Source organism: Mirounga angustirostris, unplaced genomic scaffold (assembly GCF_029215605.1).
Source record: "Mirounga angustirostris isolate CCGP_5_RB_7025 unplaced genomic scaffold, mMirAng1.0.hap1 SCAF_15, whole genome shotgun sequence".
Taxonomy (NCBI): Eukaryota; Metazoa; Chordata; class Mammalia; order Carnivora; family Phocidae; genus Mirounga; species Mirounga angustirostris.
In genome coordinates, this window is record NW_026991723.1 from 12288824 (window position 1) to 12310548 (window position 21725).

The 21725-nt window shown below is 37.2% G+C and overlaps 1 non-coding gene across 3 annotated transcripts in view; it reads left to right on the top strand.

Moving 5' to 3' along the window:
• The window catches only part of LOC123849544 (uncharacterized), a 29400-nt gene extending 9516 nt beyond the window's left edge, over positions 1-19884 (top strand). Inside the window, exons 3-4 of one of the 3 annotated variants that reach the window (XR_006792093.3) lie at positions 12557-14288; positions 18055-19884. This is a non-coding gene — a transcript (uncharacterized LOC123849544). The other 2 variants (XR_008506695.2, XR_010407776.1) reach the window with 2 other exon arrangements.
• Positions 19885-21725: the final 1841 nt, after the last annotated feature.

A 21725-nucleotide genomic window follows, 5' to 3' on the forward strand; every position in this document is an offset into this window, starting at 1 on the left:
TATTTATGCTAAATGTTTTCCTCTAAGCACTGAGTTTAACTGAATCCCGTAAGTTTTCAGCATGTTGTGTTTTCATTTGCATTCATCTCAAGGTATTTTCTAATTTCCCTTTTCTCTGATCTGTTGATTATTTAAGAGTGCGTTGTTTAACTTCCACATATTTGTGGATTTTTCTAGTTTCTGTTACTTATGTCTTATTACATTCAGTAACATTCTGTTACTTATGTCTTATCTCATTGCAGAGAACATACTTTGTCTGATTTTCATATTACTAAGTTTACTGAGGCTTCTTTTATTCATCTATTCTGGAGAATGTTCCTGGTACTCCTGAGAAAAATATGTATTGTGCTGCTGTTAGGTAGAGTGTTCTATAGATATCTTTTGGGTCCAGTTGGTCTGTAGTGTTAATTAAAGTGTTCTGTTTCCTTTGTTGGTCTTCTTTCTAGTTATTCTTTTTAATTTTTTTTTTAAGATTTTATTTTTTTAAATAATCTCTACACCCAACCTCGGGCTCAAACTTACAACACCAAGATCATGAGTCACATGCTCCACCGACTGAGTCAGCCAGGCACCCCTCTAGTTGTTCTTTTAATTATTTAAAGTGGGATGTTGGGGGTGCCTGGGTGGCACAGTTGGTTAAGTATCCAGCTCTTGGTTTCTGCTCAGTTAGTGATCTCAGGGTCGAGAGATCGAGCCCTGCACCAGGCTCTGTGCTTAGCTCAAAGTCTGCTTAAGATTCTATCACCCTCGGAGACGAACCATGAGAGACTATGGACTCTGAGAACCAAACTGAGAGTTCTAGAGGGGAGGGGGGGTGGGGGGATGGGTTAGCCTGGTGATGGGTATTAAAGAGGGCATGTACTGCATGGAGCACTGGGTGTTATACGCAGACAATGAATCATAGAACACTACATCAAAAACTAACGATGTAATGTATGGTGATTAACATAATTAAAAAAAAAAAGATTCTATTGCCCTCGATATTGGGAGGCCGCCATTTTCTTTCTCGTCCTCCAAAGCTGTACAGGAAGCTTTCAGGGAACAAAAGCCACCACCAGCAAACCGAGCAGATTACTTAGCCCTACCCAGCAAGGGCGGGGCAATTCCACCTCAGGCAAAGACATCTGAGAATCACTACAACAGGCCCCTCCCCCAGAAGATCAGCCAAGACCAAGTTTACCAATCAATAAGAATGGCAGAACTCCAGCACTAGGGGAATACAGCAGGTAGAATTCATGGCTTTTTTTCCCCATGATTCTTTTGTCTTTCAAAGTAAATTTTAAAAATTTTCTTTAATTTTTTCCTTTTCTATTTTTTTTTATTTTTCTTTTTCCCTTGTTCAGCATCTTCTCAATCCCTTTTTTAAAAATCTTTTTTATTTTTCATTTTTAGAGTCATATTCTACCCCTTCATTTTAGTTAACCTATTTTTTGTATATATATAAGTTGTTCTCTCTTTAAAATTTTGGGATACAGTTTCTTCTAACAGACCAAAATATACCCTAAATCTCTAGTGTATGGCTTTGTTCTAGTCTCCTGTCTGATGACATTCTCTCCCCCTGCTTTTTTTTGGTTCTTTTTAAATTTCTCTTCTTCCTTTTTTCAACCAACTTATCAATTCCTTTTATAAAATCTTTTATAATTTTCATCTTTACAGTCATATTCCATCCCTTCATCATATTTATCCTTATTTTTGTACATATACAAGTTTTTCTTTCTTTCAAATTTTGGGAGGTAGTGTCTTCTAACAGACCAAAATACGCCAAAAATCTAGTGTGTGGCACTGATCTATTCACCAACCTGATCATATTTGATCATATTCTTCTTTTGTTTCTCTCCCTTTCTTTCCCCTCCAGTTTTGAGTCTCTTCTGATTTGTTTAGTGTATATTTTTCTGGGGTCGTTGTTACCCTATTAGCATTTTGTTCTCTCATTCATCTGTTCTCCTCTGGACAAAATGACAAGATGGAAAAACTCACCTCAAAAAAAAGAACAAGAGGCAGTACGACTGCCAGGGACCTAATCAATATGGACATTAGTAAGATGTTGGAACTAGAGTTCAGAATGACGATTATAAAGATACTAGCTGGGCTTGAAAAAAGCATGGAAGATACTAGAGAATCCCTTTCTGGAGAAATAAAAGAACTAAAATCTAACCAAGTCAAAATCAAAAAGGCTATTAATGAGGTGCAATAAAAAATGGAGGCTCTAACTGCTAAGATAAATGAGGCAGAAGAGAGAATTAGTGATATAGAAGACCAAATGGTGGAGAATAAAGAAGCTGAGAAAAAGAAAGATAAACAACTACTGGATCACAAGGGCAGAATTCAAGAGATAAGTGATACCATAAGATGAAACAATAAGAACAATTGGGATCCCAGAAGAAGAAGAAAGAGAGAAAGGGGCAGAAGGGGTATAATGGAGCAAATTATAGCAGAGAACTTCCCTAATTTGGGGAAGAAAACAGGCATGAAAATCCAGGAGGCACAAAGAACCCCCCTCAAAATCCATAAAAATAGGTCAATACCCCGACATCTAATAGTAACACTTACAAGTCTCAGGGACAAAGAGAAAATCCTGAAAGCAGCTCGGGACAAGAGGTCGGTAACCTACAAAGGCAGAGACATTAGAATGGCAGCAGACCTATCCACAGAGACCTGGCAGGCCAGAAAGGACTGGCATGATATATTCAGTGCACTAAACGAGAAAAATATGCAGCCAAGAATACTATATCCAGCTAGGCTGTCATTGAAAATAGAAGGAGAGATAAAAAGCTTCCAGGAAAAACAAAAACTAATAGAATTTGCAAACACCATACCAGCCTTACAAAAAATATTGAAAGGGGTCCTCTGAGAAAAGAGAGACCCCAAAAGTAACATAGACCAGAAAGGAACAGAGACAATATACAGTTAACAGTCACCTTATAGGCAGTACAGTGGCACTAAATTTCTATCTTTCAATAGTTATGCTGAATGTAAATGGGCTAAATGCCCCAATCAAAAGACACAGGGTATCAGATTGGATAAAAAAACAAGACCCATCAATATGCTGTCTGCCAGAGACTCATTGTAGACCCAAAGACACCCCCAGATTGAAAGTGAGGGGGTGGAAAACCATTTACCATGCTAATGGACACCAAAAGAAAGCTGGGGTGGCAGTCCTTATATCAGACAAATTAGATTTTAAACCAAAGACTATAATAAGAGATGAGGAAGAACACTGTATCCTACTTAAAGTGTCTATCCAACAAGAAGATCTAACAATTTTAAATATCTATGCCCCTAACCTGGGAGCAGCCAATTATATAATCCAATTAATAACAAAAGCAAAGAAACACATTGACAACAATACAATAATAGAGGGGACTTTAACACCACCCTCACTGAAGTGGACAGATCATCTAAGCAAAAGATCAACAAGGAAATAAAGGCTTTAAATGACACACTGAACCAGATGGACTTCACAGATGTATTCAGAACATTCCATCCCAAAGCAATGGAATACACATTCTTCTCTAGTGCCCATGGAACATTCTCCAGAATAGATCACATCCTAGGTCACAAATCAGGTCTCAACCGGTACCAAAAGATTGGGATCATTCCCTGCCTATTTTCAGACCACAATGCTTTGAAACTAGAACTCAATCCCAAGAGGAAAGTCGGAAAGAACTCAAATACATGGAGGCTAAAGAGCATCCTACTAAAGAATGAATGGGTCAACCAGGAAATTAAAGAATTTTAAAAATTCATGGAAACCAATGAAAATGAAAACACAACTGTTCAAAATCTTTGGGATGCAGCAAAGGCAGGCCTAAGAGGAACGTATATAGCAATACAAATCTTTCTCAAGAAACAAGAAAGGTCTCAAATGCACAACCTAACCCTACACCTAAAGGAGCTGTAGAAAGAACAGCAAATAAAACCTAAACCCAGCAGGAGAAGAGAAATAATAAAGATCAGAGCAGAAATCAAGGAAATAGGTACCAAAAGAACAGTAGAACAGATCAACAAAACTAGGAGCTGGTTCTCTGAAAGAATTAATAAAATTGATAAGAAAAGAGAAATGACCCAAATAAATAAAATCATGAATGAAAGAGGAAAGATCACAACCAACACCAAAGAAATATAAACAATTATAAGAACATATTATGAGCAACTCTATGCCAGCAAATTAGATAATCTGGAAGAAATGGATGCATTCCTAGAGATTTATAAACTACCAAAACTGAACCAGGAAGAAATAGAAAACCTGAACAGACCTATAACCACTAAGGAAATTGAAGCAGTCATCAAAAATCTCCCAACAATCAAGAGCCCAGGGCCAGATGGCTTCCCAGGGGAATTCTACCAAACATTTCAAGAAGAATTAATACCTATTCTTCTGAAACTGTTCCAAAAAATAGAAACGAAAACTTCCAAACTGCTTTTATGAGGCCACCATTTCCTTGATCCCCAAACCAGACAAAGACCCCATCAAAAAGGAGAATTACAGACCAATATCCTTGATGAACATCGATGCAAAAATTCTCACCAAAATACTAGCCAATAGGATCCAACAGTACATTAAAAGGATTATTCACCACGACCAAGAGGGATTTATCCCTGGGCTGCAAGGTTGGTTCAACATCCACAAATCAATGTGATACAATACATTAATAAAAGAAAGAACAAGAGCCATATGATCCTCTCAATAGATGCAGAAAAAGCATTTGACAAAGTACAGAATCCTTTCTTGATCAAAACTCTTCAGAGCATAGGGATAGAGGGTACATACCTCAATATCATAAAAGCCATCTATGAAAAACCTACAGCGAATATCATTCTCAATGGGGAAAAACTGAGAGCTTTCCACCTAAGTTCAGGAACACGGCAGGGATGTCCGCTATCACCACTGCTATTCAACATAGTACTAGAAGTCCTAGCCACAGCAATCAAGACAACAAAAAGAAATAAAAGGCATCCAAATCAGCAAAGAAGAAGTCAAACTCTCACTCTTTGCAGATGATATGATACTTTATGTGGAAAACCCCAAAGACTCCACCCCAAAACTGTTAGAACTCATACAGGAATTCAGTAAAGTGGCAGGATATAAAATCACTGCACAGAAATCAGTTGCATTTCTACACACCAACAAGACAGAAGAAAGAGAAATTAAGGAATCTATCCCATTTACAACTGCACCCAAAACCATAAGATACCTAGGAATAAACCTAAGCAAAGAGGCAAAGAATCTGTACTCAGAAAACTATAGAATACTCATGAAAGAAATTGAGGAAGACACAAAAAAATGGAATTCCATGCTCATGGATTGGAAGAACAAATATTGTGAAAATGTCAATGATACCTAGAGCAATCTACACATTTAATGCACTCCCTATCAAAATACCATCAACTTTTTTCAAAGAAATGGAACAAATAATCCTAAAATTTGTATGGATCCAGAAAAGACCCCGAATAGCCAGAGGAATGTTGGAAAAGAAAAGCAAAGCTGGTGGCATCACAATTCCGGACTTCAAGCTCTATTACAAGGCTGTAATCATCAAGACAGCATGGTACTGGCACAAAAACAGACACATAGGTCAATGGAACAGAATAGAGAGCCCAGAAATGGACCCTAAACTCTATGGTCAACTCATCTTCGACAAAGCAGGGAAGAATGTCCAATAGAAAAAAGACAGTCTCTTCAACAAATGGTGCTGGGAAAATTGGACAGCCACATGCAGGAGAATGAAATTGTACCATTTCCTTATACCACACACAAAAATAGACTCAAAATGGATGAAAGACCTAAAAGTGAGACAGGAATCCATCAAAATCCTAGAAGAGAACACAGGCAGCAACCTCTTCAACCTCAGCCACAGCAACTCCTTCCTAGACATATCGCCAAAGGCAAGGAAGCAAGGGCAAAAATGAACTATTGGGACTTCATCAAGATAAAAAGCTTTTGCAAAGCAAAGGAAACAGTCAACAAAACCAAAAGACAACCGACAGAATGGGAGAAGATATTTGCAAATGACATATCAGATAAGGGGCTAGTATCCAAAATCTATAAAGAACTTATGAAACTCAACACCCAAAGAACAAGTGATCCAATCAAGAAATGGGCAGAAGACGTGAACAGACATTTTTCCAAAGAAGACATCCAAATGGCCAACAGACACAGGAAAAAGTGCTCAACATCGCTTGGCACCAGGGAAATCCAAATCAAAACCTCAATGGGATACCACCTCACACCAGTCAGAATGGCTAAAATTAACAAGTCAGGAAACAACAGATGTTGGTGAGGATGTGGAGAAAGGGGAACCCTCCTACACTGCTGGTGGGAATGCAAGCTGGTGCAGCCACTCTGGAAAACAGTATGGAGGTTCCTCAAAAAATTGAAAATAGAGCTACCCTATTACCCAGCAATTGCACTACTGGGTATTTACCCCAAAGACACAAATGTAGTGATCCAAAGGGGTATGGGCACTCCAGTGTTTATAGCAGCAATGTCCACAATAGCCAAACTATGGAAAGAGCCAAGATGTCCATCGACAGATGAATGGATAAAGAAGATGTGATATATATATATATATATATAATGAAATATCATGCAGCCATCAAAAGAACCCCAAATCTTGCCATTTGCAACAACATGGATGGAACTGGAGGGTATTATGCTGAGCGAAATAAGGCAATCAGAGAAAGACAAGTATATGATCTCAGTGATATGAGGAATTCTTAATCTCAGGAAACAAATTGAGGGTTGCTGGAGTGGTGGGGGGTGGGAGGGATGGGGTGCCTGGGTGATGGACATTGGGGAGGGTATGTGCTATGGTGAGTGCTGTGAATTGTGTAAGACTGTTGAATCACAGACCTGTACCTCTGAAACAAATAATACATTATATGTTTAAAAAAAAAACGAAGAAGACAGTAGGAAGGGAAAAATGAAGGGGGGGAATCAGAGGGGGAGATGAACCATGAGAGACTGTGGACTCTGAGAAACAAACTGAGGGTTTTAGAGGGGAAGGGGTGGGGGCATGGGTTAGCCCAGTGATGGGTACTAAGGAGGGCACGTATTGAATGGAGCATTAGGTATTATATTCAAAGAATGAATCATGGAACACTACATCAGAAACTAATGATGTAATGAATGATGACTAACATAATATAATAAAATTAAATTAAAAAAATAATAAATAGGATGTATGTGGTTAAGTGCTATCATGAAAGGCAACGTAATGAAAGTGGGCTCCACTACCTAGGTGTGGTCACATGCCATCCATGCAACCTCTCTACATTTCAATATCTTCACTTCAAAATAAAAATAGAAGGGTTATGTTGAAGACCAAATGAGTGTACTATGTGCGTGACCTGTAATAAATGTTCAGCAAAATTGAAAAAAAAAAAGTTTCTGTTGCCCTCTCCTTCTGCCCCTCCCCCACTCACACGCACTCTCTCTCAAACAAATCTTTAAAAAAAAATAAAGTGGGATGTTGAATTCTTCAACTATTGTTGTCATTTTCTTTTAATTCAGTTTTTGCCTCATGTATTTTGGGGCTTTGTTGATAGGGGCATATATGTTTATAATTGTTATATTTTTTTGATGGATCAGTCCTTTTATCATTGTAAAATATCCTTCTTTTTCTCTAGTTACAAATTTTGTCTTAAAGTCTATTTTTTCCTGACATTAGTATCGCCATTCCAGTTTTCTTTCACACACCATTGGTGTGGTGTATCATTTCCCATCCTTTTCCTTTCAAGTTATTTATGTCTTTGAATCTAATGTGTGTGTCTTATATATAGACAGTATAGGATTGGGTTTTGCTTTTTAAAAATAAAATCCATTCTTCCAATCTCTGCCTTTTAGTTGGAGATATTAGTCAGTTTACATTAATGTAATTACCGATAAGGAATAATTTATATCTGCATTTTTCTGTTTTTTTCTATATGTCTCATGTCCTTTTGTTCCCCTGTTCCTCCATTATTGCCTTCTTTTGTATTAAATAGATATGATTTACCATTTTAATTAGCTATCATTTTTTATTATATTTGTTTTTTGAGTTTTATTTTTGTTGGGTTTCCTAGGGATTACAATTAAAATCTTGCCTTAAAACAATATAACTCAAAGTAAAAACAATTATTAGGGTACAAAAATTTGCTCTTCTATATTTTCACCCCTACTTCCTTCTTTATGCTGTTATTGTCATACATATTATATCTCTATATATTATCTGCCCATCAGCACTGATTAATATCATTCCTTTATGCAGTTGTTTTTAAAATCAGGAGATAAAAAAAAAGAGTTCCAAATTTAAAATACATTTATACTTATTTTACATTTACCTATAATGTTTTTACATTTAGTTGTCTTTACTAGTGCTCTTTGTTTCTTCATGTGGATTTGAGTTACTGTCTAGTGTCTTTTCATTTCAGCCTAAAAAGGACTCCCTTTAATATTTCTTGTATGGCAGGTCTGCTTGTGACAAATTCTACTTTTATACTGCTTCAAATACCTCATAACAGTGTATTCCCAATTCCTTCCTCCTATCCCATATAGCATTGCTGTTATTCATTTCACTTACCTGTAAGTGATAATCATCTAATACACTGTTGCTATTATTTTATTGAACAAACTGTTATCTGTTAGATCAAATAAGAATAAGAAAGATAAAAGATTTTACTCTCATTTATTACTTTTCTAAGGCTCGTACTTTATGTAGATCTGAGTTTCTGACCTGTGTCATTTTTCTTCTCTCTGAAGAACTTCTTTTAACTTGAAAAATTCACTCAATATCTTTTTTATCTAAGAAAGTCTTTATTTCTCCTTCACTTTTGAAGGATAATTTCTCTGAATACAGAATTCTAGATTGGTGGGGTTTTTTTTCAACACTGAATATTTCACTCTACTCCATCTTTCTTGCATGGTTTCTGAAGAGTAGTCCAATGTAATTCTTATCCTTGCTTCTCTACAGGTAGGATGGGTCTTGTCCTCTGGCTTCCTTCAGGACTTTTTCATTGTCTTTGATTTTCTATAGCTTGAATATATTATACCAAGATACAGGTTTTTTTTGTTTTTCTGTTGTTGTTTTTTTTGGTATTTATCTTGCTTAGTGTTTTCTGAGCCTCCTGGATCTGTGGTTTGGTGTCTGTCATTAATTTTGAAAAATTCTCAGCCATCATTACTTCAAACCTATCTATCTTCTGTTTTTCCTTTCACTGTTTCTTCCCTTTCTGATATTCCCATTATGTGAATGTTATACCTTTTGTAATTGTCCCACAGATACACTATAACAGTCCAACATTTTGAAATGTCCAAAAAACACATTTTTCTCAAAAATGAAGGAAATCAAAAGCTAGATTCAGGAACATCAGTTCTACTTCATGTGTTTATCCATTCATTCATTCAACATGTATTTTTATTAAATATCTACTTTGTGTTAGTTCTCTGAGTGTCTTTATTTAACAACATGGCCTTGTATGCATATGTTCCCTTAAGTATTTCCCAGCAGTGACAGCTTCATCACATTGGTGATGAATGATGAATTAATAATTCCATCTTTTGTTGTTCATTTCCAGGACTTAACAGAAACCATTTGGAAGAAAAAACATGTAAAAGCATGCAATGGCATTTTCAGCTTTCTTGTGGAAAGAGATAGGTGTAGAATTTATGATATTACTATTTACTATTATTGCATTTTGCTTTTGAAGGAGAAATGACTGTGTGGTCATCAAAATCCATCAACAAGTAAAAAATAAGAAGGACTATGCATCCAGTGCAGGTTACACACAGTTTTGGTTCTGATGAAGAAATCCAGTGAAGGTGAAATATGTTTATATATATTAATGATTTACCATTAAAAGGACCAGTTTAAAAGAAGAAGATGAACACCACCACAGATGGCTTAATTTTACCCCTTGAACATAGTTCTTTATGCCATATGGAGAATCATGCACGAACAAGCAGCTCATTCTTCAGTCTGCAAAAGGGAAGTCTTAATAGGAACAATATGTATTAATAAAGAACAACAAACACAGAATTGCTAAATATTTTGACTTACATTCTTGGCCCCAAATTGTTACATTGGATAAGCTTTTATTATCTGTGAATATGCCTCCATTCTGAGGGGTTAAGAAATAGTATGCCTAAGGATGGCTCTCCCTGTGGCAGGAAAAGGTAGATTACCTTTCTAGTGTTGCATTTTGCAAAAAAAATAGCTGTACAAATTCTAGGGTATCTTGCTTTATGTAATAGAATATTTCTGAAAAGGTTGCATATAATTTAGCTTTTAAATAATGAGAAAAGCATCTTAAATATACTGGGGGCAAACTAAAAACAACCTGTAATGAGTCCTTTTGTCGTCTGTGGAATTACTAATAATTTCTCTCCTGTGGGCTTTGTTTTTTTTTTTAACTTCTAGAAGGAAAAAGCTCATTGAAATTGGTCTTGGCAATGCTTTTTCTAGATATAACACCCAAAGCATAAGTAACAAAAGCAAAAATAAACTATTGGGACTAAAAAGGAAACAATCAACAAAATGAAAAGACAACTTACAGAATGGGAGAAAATATTTGCAAACCACATATTGGATAAGTGATTAATATCCAAAATATATAAAGAACTCATACAATTTAATAGCAAAAAAAATCAATTTTAAAAAATGGACAAAGGACCTGAATAGACATTTTTCCAAAAGAAGATATTCAGTGGGTGCATGAAGAGGTACTGAGCATCACTAATTAATAGGGAAACGCAAATCAAAACCACAGAGAGATATCACCTCTCATCTATTAGAATGGCTGTTATTAAAAAGACAAGACATAAGTATGAAGAGGATGTGGAGAAAAGGGAACTCTTGTACACTTGTACTTCCATACTATGGAAAACAGTATAGAGGTTCCTCAAAAAATTAAAAATAGAACTACAGTATGATCCAGCAATTCCATTTCTGGGTATATATCCAAAGGAAGTGAACTCACTTTCTCGAAGAGACATCTGCACCCTTAATGTTTATTGCAACATTATTTACAATAGTCATGACACATAAACAACCTAAGTGTCCATTGATGGATGAATGAATAAAATATGTGTGTATATATTATATATATGGAACATCCTAGAAACAGAATAGATTGGTGGTTGGTAGGGGTGGGGGAAAAGGTGAAGGTGATCAAAGGGTACAAACTTTCGGTTCTAAGATTCATAAGTTCTGGAGAGGTAACATGTAGCATGCATGGTGACTATAGTTAAATTTGAGAGTAGATTTTAAAAGTTGTCGTTACACACACACAAATTGTAACTATATGAGGTAATGGACATGTTAACTAACTCTATTGTGGTAATCATTTTGTGATATATATAAATATATATAAATCATTACATTATATACCTCAAACTTACCCAATGTTATATGTGAATTGTGTCTCAATAAAGCCAGAAAAAAGATATATAAAAGCACACAAAGCAAACAAAAATAAAGGCTACCGCATACTCCACTTCCATTGCCAGGCCCACTCCCCATAAGTATCAACTTTAGACCGTGTCTGTTGATGCCACCCCCCCACCCGTAAGAATGCTTCCTCATATATATTACCTTCTTCTCTAGCTTGTCCTCTTCCTGATACATTATAGTGTTTTTACTTCTTATTATGTCAGGTTTCTCCTCTCCGTCCTTCTCCCTCTTCATACATACAACACACACATTAAAAGTCTGAAAAGATTCATGTACTCCAAACTGTTAATAGCATTTATTTCTGGGTAGTGTAGGGTAGATAATTTTTTTCCTTTTCTCTGTGTGCTCTAATATTTCAATAATGTTTAGGGTTATGTAATGGAACATAATTAAATTGAAATGTTAAGGATATTGATGAAGATATTTGAAAGGTTATTTTTAATACTTGCCTTATCTATTAGGCAGAATTCTTAGCATATTTCCCCTTTTCTTGATGACAGTGTTTACACAGGTCATACCTCCAGGCCAAGCCTCCTGCTAACTTCTACAACAGCTTCCAAAGTGATTTTTCTAGTACACAAAAATGACTGTCAATCCTATGCTTAACAGCTTTCAGTTACTCTTTATCACTCACTAAAGAAAAATCCAGATTCTTGCTTATGACAGAAGGCTTCCCATAGCCTGACCCAACCTACCATTTCTGGACTTAATTTCCAATGTTAGACTGTGCCAGGATTGCGAAGAGGAAAAGAAGTGGATCTTATAACCTTGAGGCGTTCATGGATTGTGACCTGGTGCTTAGCTCAGTATCTGTTAATGGTCTGGTTAGTGCATAAAGCAGGAACCACCATGACATTTCATAATCCTGAGTAATTATGTCCAATGAACAAACATGATTTGGTCAAAATAGGGAAGCCTACAATTGCCCTGGGGAGAGGAGATAGGTGTTAGGAAGATGAGCCTTGAAAAACAGGAAGGATGGGAGAGGAACTCTGCTGATAGTAAATGCCACCTCTATATCTGCAGGTGGAGTGATGAATAATTACAACTCATATTGTATGGGGTTTTTGAGTCTACACAGGCTTTTTATGCGAAAATACCGTCTCTTACGGATCTCTTTTATTTAGCCCTCAGAACAAGTTGCTGAAATCTTATTGGCTCCTCAACTCACGTGTAAGGAATGAAACTCAAAGAGATGAAATTGCTGCTTCAAGATGACACAGCAGATTTGAGCCCGACCTCCCTCTGCCTCCAAATTCTGTGATCACCATGGGTAGAAGCTCAAGGTTTACTCTCGGACCCAAGATCAAGGAAGTGCCTCCAAATTCTGTGATCACCATGGGTAGAAGCTCAAGGTTTACTCTCGGACCCAAGACCAAGGAAGTGGATAAAAGTAAGATTCCAGGTTCTGGAACTGGGTCTTTCCTGGACCACCATGAAGCAGCCTCTTGGAGCCATCTTTGCTCCTTATTATGACAAAACCACAGCAAGGGATTGTTACTGTGTTTACCTTATGCCTGGCACTGTGCTAAAGGCTTTGCATATATTACTACATTTAATCCTTGGCAACCCCATGAAGTGGCTGCTTTATTTTTCTCCATTATCTAAATGAGAAAAGTATGACTTAGATACTTATCTAAAAAAACAAAACAAAACAACAGAAAAAACCACACAATGAGTTAGTGGCAGAGTCCAGACTTGAACCCAGGTCAGCTTCTTGAGAGAGCCCATGTTCTCCTGTTGAGCTTCATAACCCACTGCAAGCCTTCCTCTAAGAAAATGGTTAGAAGTCTGTTTTTTAAATCTGGGATAGCTATTTCTAGGATTTTGGGTATCACACATCAGCTTTTTCAGGGGCCTTCCTCTTCCCTCTGGCTCAAAGCCATACTGATTAAATGAAACAGTATGATGACTACTTGTTCCTTCTGTGATTCTCCTCATTTCCTCAACCTTATCTTCTTCATGCTCAAATATTAGCAATCCATTGAAATTGTTTTAAATCTGTTATCATTTAGCTTTAGTATAAAATCCTAGAAAACAAGAATTTTATAGTAAAAGGAGCAGCAGAGTAGAAACAATGTCAAAATTAAAATCTGAAAATCTGATTTCCAGTTCTAATTCTGCCCCTTTCTAGGTATATGTGCTTGGTCAAGCCTTTTCAACTGGTTTGAGGTATCTATTTTCTTAACCTTCAGTAGTCAGTGACAGTTTCCCTTCCTTGTGCCTCCCCTTACAGAACACATGGAAGATTAAACCAGTTTAGTCAATAATTCAGTAAAAACAAACAAAACAGCCCTAAACACCAGTGTCCTGAATTCTCTCACTTTTAAATCAACTTCTAAGAAAACCCTCAGAGTAATGTGTAAGAATATTTTAAGAACTTCATTGATTTGTCTCTGGACAATTAAGCCCAAGTGATCAATTTTTGATTTTCAGATTTTGATTTCGAATAGAGGATAGTTTTTCTTTAAATAGCAGCAGTGTACCAATCTCTTTAAATAAAAAGTGGATATTTAAGACATACTTAGGGAAATGATTCTTGAACACCTTTCCCTCCCTTTCAGCCTATGAACTATAATTGTGACAGTTAAGTAGGTGTATACTCTGTAGCTGTTATGAGAGCCTTGGTTCCTGATTTCACTACCAACACACATGTTAAGAAAAAGCCATGAATATTTTCCTTCCTCAGTCTCCCCCACAGTTCTTTACTTCTGGTTCTAAATAGTATCCATGTTTCTTGCCATGACAGATTATACCTAGAATCACTTTGACCTTGGCCAGAGCAAATAGAAAATTAATGAAATGGAGCTGACCCCTTACTTCTGAATGATAGAACTAACACAACGTTCACCTTTCCCCGTAAGTACTTTTGCCCCAGGCCTCAATTCTTTCTTCCTGATTCTGATTTTCTCCTACTTCTCATGGGCTAGGAGATTTTCTTTACATGTTGGCCTGAAATCTGGATTTGGTGGTTATTGCTGTGGATGTAATACCTGTGAGTGAGGATGATGTCATCCACAGAGAGCAAATAAATGTGAAAGAGAAGAACGCCATCAATAGGACAGTGTCCTGCATGAACATGTCATTTATCATGTCAACTTTAATGCATTGCCCCAAATAATTGTCTTGTTGGTATTTGAAAGATTTTCACTAGTTAAATATATAATTATATACATAAAGAAAGTCTGACAGTTATTATAAAATCAAAAGGCTCAGATCCTTGAAAAAAATGAGTGGATATACCTGATCTCAGATTGGGAAGTTTTTCTAACCATGTCACCCAAAGCAGAAAACATAAAGAAATAAGACTGATTATATATCTATAGGTATTACATTAGTCAAGTTTGAAAAACAAAGAAAAAGACTTCGTAATCTATATGACACATAATCAATATTTTTAATATATAAATAGCTCATACACCAATAAGCAGATGTTGAACAACCCAATAACTGTCCAATGAACATGTTAGGTGTTATTGTTCAAAGGGAAATATTTTTTACACGAAGGAAAAGTATTATTTTGTTAGTATAATTAAAATGTATTTAATTAGTAACTAAAATTGAAATATTGGAGGAAAATGAGTAAAGATGAGGAGAAATTGCCGAGCATTTATTGTTGGAGTTCAAATTAATGAAGCTGATGGTCCAACGAGAATAAACTGTGTTAACTTCCACGCCCAGTGGCATCAGATATTCCCTAAATTTTTGGTACAGAAAACCCATAAGAAAACAAGTCAAAGAGTAACTGGAGCTGAAGCTAGGTGTAATCCAACTTGTTCTACCTTAAAGGAAGGTCTGGGGACAAGTTTGGGAGAGCTCTGGAACACAGATGATAATATGAAATTACAACGGGGTAGTCTTGGGTTGTCAGTAAAACTTAAGAATCTTCTTGGGATGGGCGCCTAGGTGGCTCAGTTGTTAAGTGTCTGCCTTCGGCTCAGGTCATGATCCCAGGGTCCTGGGATCGAGTCCCGCATCAGGCTCCCTGCTCGGCAGGAAGCCTGCTTCTCCCTCTCCCACTCCCCCTGCTTGTGTTCCTGCTCTCTCTCTCTCTCTCTCTGTCAAATAAATAAATAAAATCTTTAAAAAAAAAAAAAGAATCTTCTTGGGAGCTGCAGCCCTATTGATTCTCCTGCTAATGTTGATGTGGTTAGTACAAATAATGTATGTTTTGTGGATTCATACTGTCTCCCCTGTTCTACTGAGTAGTTGATGTGCTTGGATGAAACTTATGGACTTGGTATTATAGAGGGAACTCTCTGAAGAGGTGGGTTTTTGTAAACTAATTTGAGATGTAATGATGTCAGCCTGTAGCCTGTCAGCGTTTCGTTTCTTTTTCTTCTTTCTTCATCTTTTTTTTTTTTCTGCCACCAAGAAGGGTTGAGACCTCCTAAAGGAGTTAAAAGATAGCAGAACATAAGAGAAAATGTTAATGCAGTTTAGTAGTCTGATAAATGCAGTGTTAATAGCTTTTCATCAAATTATCAAAAAATTTTTTAATTTTAATATTCAGTATTATCAGATACTGTTGATTGCCTATCAAGACCTATCCCACTTCAACTTATTCCTTACTGGCAGAACCCTCAAGTTTACTGTAGGGTAAAATACAGACTGGTTTAGGACTTAGCTATTACTATTACTCTTCCTGGTAGTTCCATTCTCCTTATCAGTGACTTATTTAGGAGAGGGCATGTCAACCATTTCCAGAAAATGAGAACTGAAGGCAGTCTACTATTGGGCTTCTGGGAAAGATTTCCTCATTCTAGGAAGGAGACTCCAGGGGATATGATCCATTTTTACCTCTGGTTATGGTCTTGCTGGAATGTTTAGCCTAGAACTGCTTCAGATGTTTTGTAATCCTGAGGGGGAGTCAGCCTGAGGGCAAAGTAGAAAGAAGAATGACATTGTAAGACATTTAATCAAGCAATCCTGAAAACTGCTCTACCATTGGTCCTTTGTTAAATGAGATATTTTCCCATATTAACTAGTTTCCATTAGGCTTTCTTTTCCTTTTGGCTGAATGAAATCTGATATACCGTATGAACATAAGAACTTCAGTTCACTGCTGATGGAGAATCAATTGGTTTAGTATTTTCACAAGAAAATTTCATGAAACATATAAAAAGATTTTGATCTAGAAAAGCCACTTTAATAAGAAATTAAATAATTATATATTAGTTTCAAGTTTACATATGGTAATATTGCTTATAATAATGAAAAATGGTAAAAACTAAATTTCCAATGACACAATGATTAAATAGATTTTAGACTATTCAAACAATGCCATACTCCTTTTCATCAAATTAAAAAGTATTTAAAAATCATACCGTAATTGGTTATACCATAAATGTGCATATGAGAAAACCTGTTACAACAAAGAAAATATGATTTTAGTTGATTATGAATATATCTTCCATTTATTTTTTCATGAAACAGTTTTTTGAGTGTCACCAATGTGCTAGGCATTCTGCAAGGTGCTATAGGTACAGTGGGTCCGTGCAAAATAAGTTATTGGACTCCTAGAGATGACATTCTAGAGAAGAAGACAATGACCAAGGAGACAAAGTTGTTTTGGTTTTCTAACAAAGGGAAAAAGTAGGGTTGTGTGATGGGAAGTAAATGGGTTGAGGGTCGAAGCCAACATTAGTGAGGTAGTCAGGGAGGCTCCTTCTGAAGTGGGACATGATGGGTGGAAAATACTGCCCATGCGTGATCAAGGGGTGGATGAGCAAAAACATAAGTTCTAATGTTAAAAAGGACTCAGCATGCTGTAGAAGTAGAAACAATGCCAGTGTGGTTGGTGCAGTGTGCTGGAGATTGGAGAAAATAGTATCCAGTGGTGTTGGAGAGGTAGACAGGATCTCACTCATGAGTGAAGGCTTGTAAGCCCCATAAGGAGTTGTGATTTTATTCTAAGAGCCATAGAAAGCTATTAAATTATTTTAATTTGGAAGATGGCACCATGTGACTCTCATTCCCTGGCTGCTGTGTACAGAATGGACTGTAGGAACCGGGAGAAAAATTAAGAATCTATAGTCATGGGATGTCTGGGTGGCTCATTCGGTTAAGCATCTGCCTTTGGCTCAGGTCATGATCTCAGGGTCCTGGAATCAAGTCCCGTGATGGACTTTCTGCTCAGTGGGGAGTCTGCTTTTCCCTCTCCCTCTGCTGCTCCCCCTGCTTGTGCATGCTTACTTGCTCTCTGTCAAATAAAATCTTAAAAAAAAAAAATCTATAGTCAAAAGAGAAATGGCAGTAATGGCAGTAATATGGAGAAAAGTGGACTAAATCGATATATTTTGGAGGATGAATAGGTTTTTCTAATGGAGTGTATGTTGGTGGTAGTGGTTATTAGAGAAATAGCAAAATAAGTGTAAATCTCAAAATAGGTCATTAAATATGTAAGTCTGGAGTTCAGGGATAAAGTCTAGGCTAGACATTGTATCCAGAAGATGGTACAAAACACTGATTTACTTTTCTTTTAATCACCTACCACGGTACTTAGAGTCTTTCCCAGATGAACACACAAGGATCAATTTTCATTTTTCTCATTGTTACCCCCACCCCAACCCCAGCCCTCAGACTTTTTCCTGGCTTTTTTTTAAACTCAGCTTTTTCCCCCAAGGTGTCTGATCTATCCTGGAAAGGCTGACAGTCACATTCTTCAGATTCTGTGTATCACCGGTCCTTGGGATGCATTGTGGTGAAATGTGGACAAGACAAATAAACCTATCTTTTAGCAAAACTCTGGAGCATTATTGTGTTAACAGTTGGCAAGAGGAAGAAAGTCAAGAAGGGACGAAGGGGGGGAAAATGACCTCTTTAAGTATAATATTCATACAAAGAGGATATGGAAAAATGAACACATTCATGCACTGCCAGAGGGAGTATAAATTCTTACAACCTTTCTAGAGGGCTCTTTGATACAGAGATCAAAAGTCATAAAGATGTGGTTAGCTTTTTGATCCATAAATTCAATTTCTACATGTTTTTTCATGTGGAAATCATTGTGCATGCAGGGACAGATTTAGTTAAGGATGTTAATGGTAGCATTCCTTATAATAATGTAAAATAGGAAACAATGAATTATTAACAGTAGGAGACATTGTGTGGACTACCCAAACATTAAAATGTTCTCCTGTCATTAACTATTACATTGTGGAGTGTTTAATGATGTAGAGAAATGTCAACATATTATTGAGTAAAGAAAGTTATGAAATGGTATGTATGTTGTGATTGCATAACAACATCAACAAGATTGGAAATCTTTATACTAAAATATTACTTGTTCTGTTGGTATTAATTGTGACCTCCCTTCTTTCCTCCTCCTTTCTTTCCTTCCTTCCTTCCTTCTTTTTGTCTCTCATTTTCTACAGTGCATATGGATAGAAGGTAGAAAAATCTTAAGGTTAAAAAAAGAATTGCTGCTACCTAAAGGATGTATCACAAATTGACAGATTGGGAGCACTATGGTAGATGGGGACATGAATATTAGCAACTGTGATTAATACCAAAGAGAGAATTGGCAATGCATAGAGAGAATTAGACACTCATATTTAGCAAATGATAGTTTTACCTAATGTTCCCTCTAAAAATATTTGTTGACATATTTAGGTCTCAAATGATTGAAAATGGACATCTGGACTGTGTCAAGGTTCCACTTAGAGTCAAATGTGATTGTGGTCCTTGTGCAGTGGGAATGAAGGAGAACATTCAAATGGGATATCTTGGGAGTTCAGAGGAGTCTGCATAGACTTGCTTGTCCCCTTAGTTCAAGAGAACTCAGAAATAAATGGTCTTAAAAAGGCTTCCCTCAGGGCAAAGGTGTTTGCTTCAGTTTTTCCTTCCCCTAATCCCTCTGCTTGTAGAAGCTGCAACTGTGCATTTGCAGTTAGATGTAAACCATATGGTATATTTTGGAGGCCCAGGAGATGCACAGCATTGCTCTCTAATGTTCCTGCCTCCTTGCCTTTCTTATACTGCTGTCTCTGCATGTATTGCCCTTTCTCCCCTAAATGGTACCTGACTCTAGGTTAAGAAATACTACCATGAGCAGTCATTTATTTATAAATTCTAGCCTGGGACAGAAAACAAAAATCTTTATATTCACTTCCAAAATATGTAACTCTTACCTACCCAGTCTGAGATATGGGGTGTGCATGACCATTGTTTTGACCAAGTCAGTTGTAAACTCAGACTGATACAAAGACCAGACACATGCTCCTTGGATAGATCAAGCAGGTTTTAATTATCTCAAGGATATAAAAAGAAGTCAGCACAGTCATGATACATATCACAGAGGTCAGCAACATCATTCAGGCCAGATGGAGATTCCAGCTTCTGAAATCCTGACCAGTGGGTACGTAGTTACAGATGGTAAGACCCAAGTGAGAATTATATTAGTCTTTCTGGAGAGTTAATAGTCTTTCTCTTTACATCTAGAATTACATACGTAAGACTGGATCAGTTCTCTCAGTAGAGTAGCCTGGGGATGTGCTGGGAACCACTTCTTTGACACTGGAAGCACCTCTTTAAACTCAGTTTTATAGTGGAAATAAACAAAGGCCAACCAAATGAGAACAAGCAAAGGCTATTTATTCAGAGTTTCTACAGCAAGGGAGCCAGCACCTGTCACACGTGCATTTTGGCAGATACTCAAAGGCAAGCAGAAGGGTGGAAAAAAGATAAGGCTTCAGTTACGCCCTGATTGGAAACTGGATATGAGGAAACTGTGGGCAGGCTGGGGACAAATATTAGGAAAACTGTCTGTCATTAATCAAATCCTGGTCATTTGGGGCCAGTTGTTACTGGGGTTATTGTCTGGCTTCCTGGACCATCACTAGAGATAGCAGTCTGACTTCCTGCAGGTCTAACTTATAGCAGGCTGGCTTCCTGGGCTGGTTGATTTCCTCGGCAGGTTGTTGCGGGTCGTAGGTCAGAGTTCTGTTTTTATGTATGTTCTGGTCATTGTTATTTGTATATTCAACCTCTCAATACAACACTGAATATAATGTAGGAGGCACTACAACACAATACAGTAAACCTAAGCATGAATAGTCCCCATTCATCATTCTTGGTGCAGGCAGCCTGCTACATCCTGATCCAAGTATATTCTTTTTTTTTTTTTTAAAGATTTTATTTATTTATTTGAGAGAATGAGAGACAGAGAGCACGAGAGGGAAGAGGGTCAGAGGGAGAAGCAGACCCCCCGCCGAGCAGGGAGCCCGATGCGGGACTCGATCCCGGGACTCCAGGATCATGACCTGAGCCGAAGGCAGTCGTTTAACCAACTGAGCCACCCAGGCGCCCGTGATCCAAGTATATTCTTAAACTTAGTACTGCAGAGCCAGGAGAGGGGTCACTTTCCCAGAAGCCTCTGGGAGTCATGCTAACAAATCCTTACATTAGCTATAAAGGTTATCCTGCAATTGGAAAAATAATATGGGCAGGAAATGGAAGGCAAATCAAAGTGATGACTGGCTTTTCTCACAAAATACCTTCATGGCCATTGTGTTTTATCCACACACCTTAATGCAACTACTATGTGAGCCTTTGAAACAGCCCTCCATTATTCTCTCTTGGATTTAAGTGATTTAAGACTGTGCCTTCCTGATAAAGCCATTCATGGTGCCATAATGTAAGTCGGGCAACTTGCAGGAGGACTTGATGATGATATATCCTGACAGTTAAATTGCCGTTGGACAGGATACCACATGCAGGCATTCAGAGACTCCTGGGAATTGTGGAGGTACTGCTACATCCCTGACATGGGAGTTTAGGTAAGAAGGAAGCAAAAGACACTGAAAATAAATGAACCAATCGTTCTCCCTTGGGTTTCAGTTTTTCCTTCCCCTAATCCCTCTGCTTGTAGAAGCTGCAGATTGTTTGTTAATGACTGAACTGATTTTTATACATACATTTCAAAATGTAGCACTTCAGTGGCTCTCAACAATGAGTAGTAAGTAATAATAAGGAAATTTTCACAATGCTTTGTTACCATTCCATTTAGAAACATTTTTACTTGCATTACTAGAGGCCATATTGTTTAAACTTCCCCTCGCCCCCAGCTGCCTGAGCTGTTGTGGAATCTCATGTTTCAAGTAATTCCAAATGAGATTGAAGAACAAACTAATTTCAATTCAGTCTAATTAAATAAGCAGTTGTACCTCAAGATGTGGCTCAGCATCTTGAGGATTTTTTTATTTTTATTTTTTAAAGATTTTATTTATTTATTTGACATAGAGAGAGAGACAGAGAGCACAAGCAGGGGGAGCGGCAGGCAGGCAGAGGCAGAGG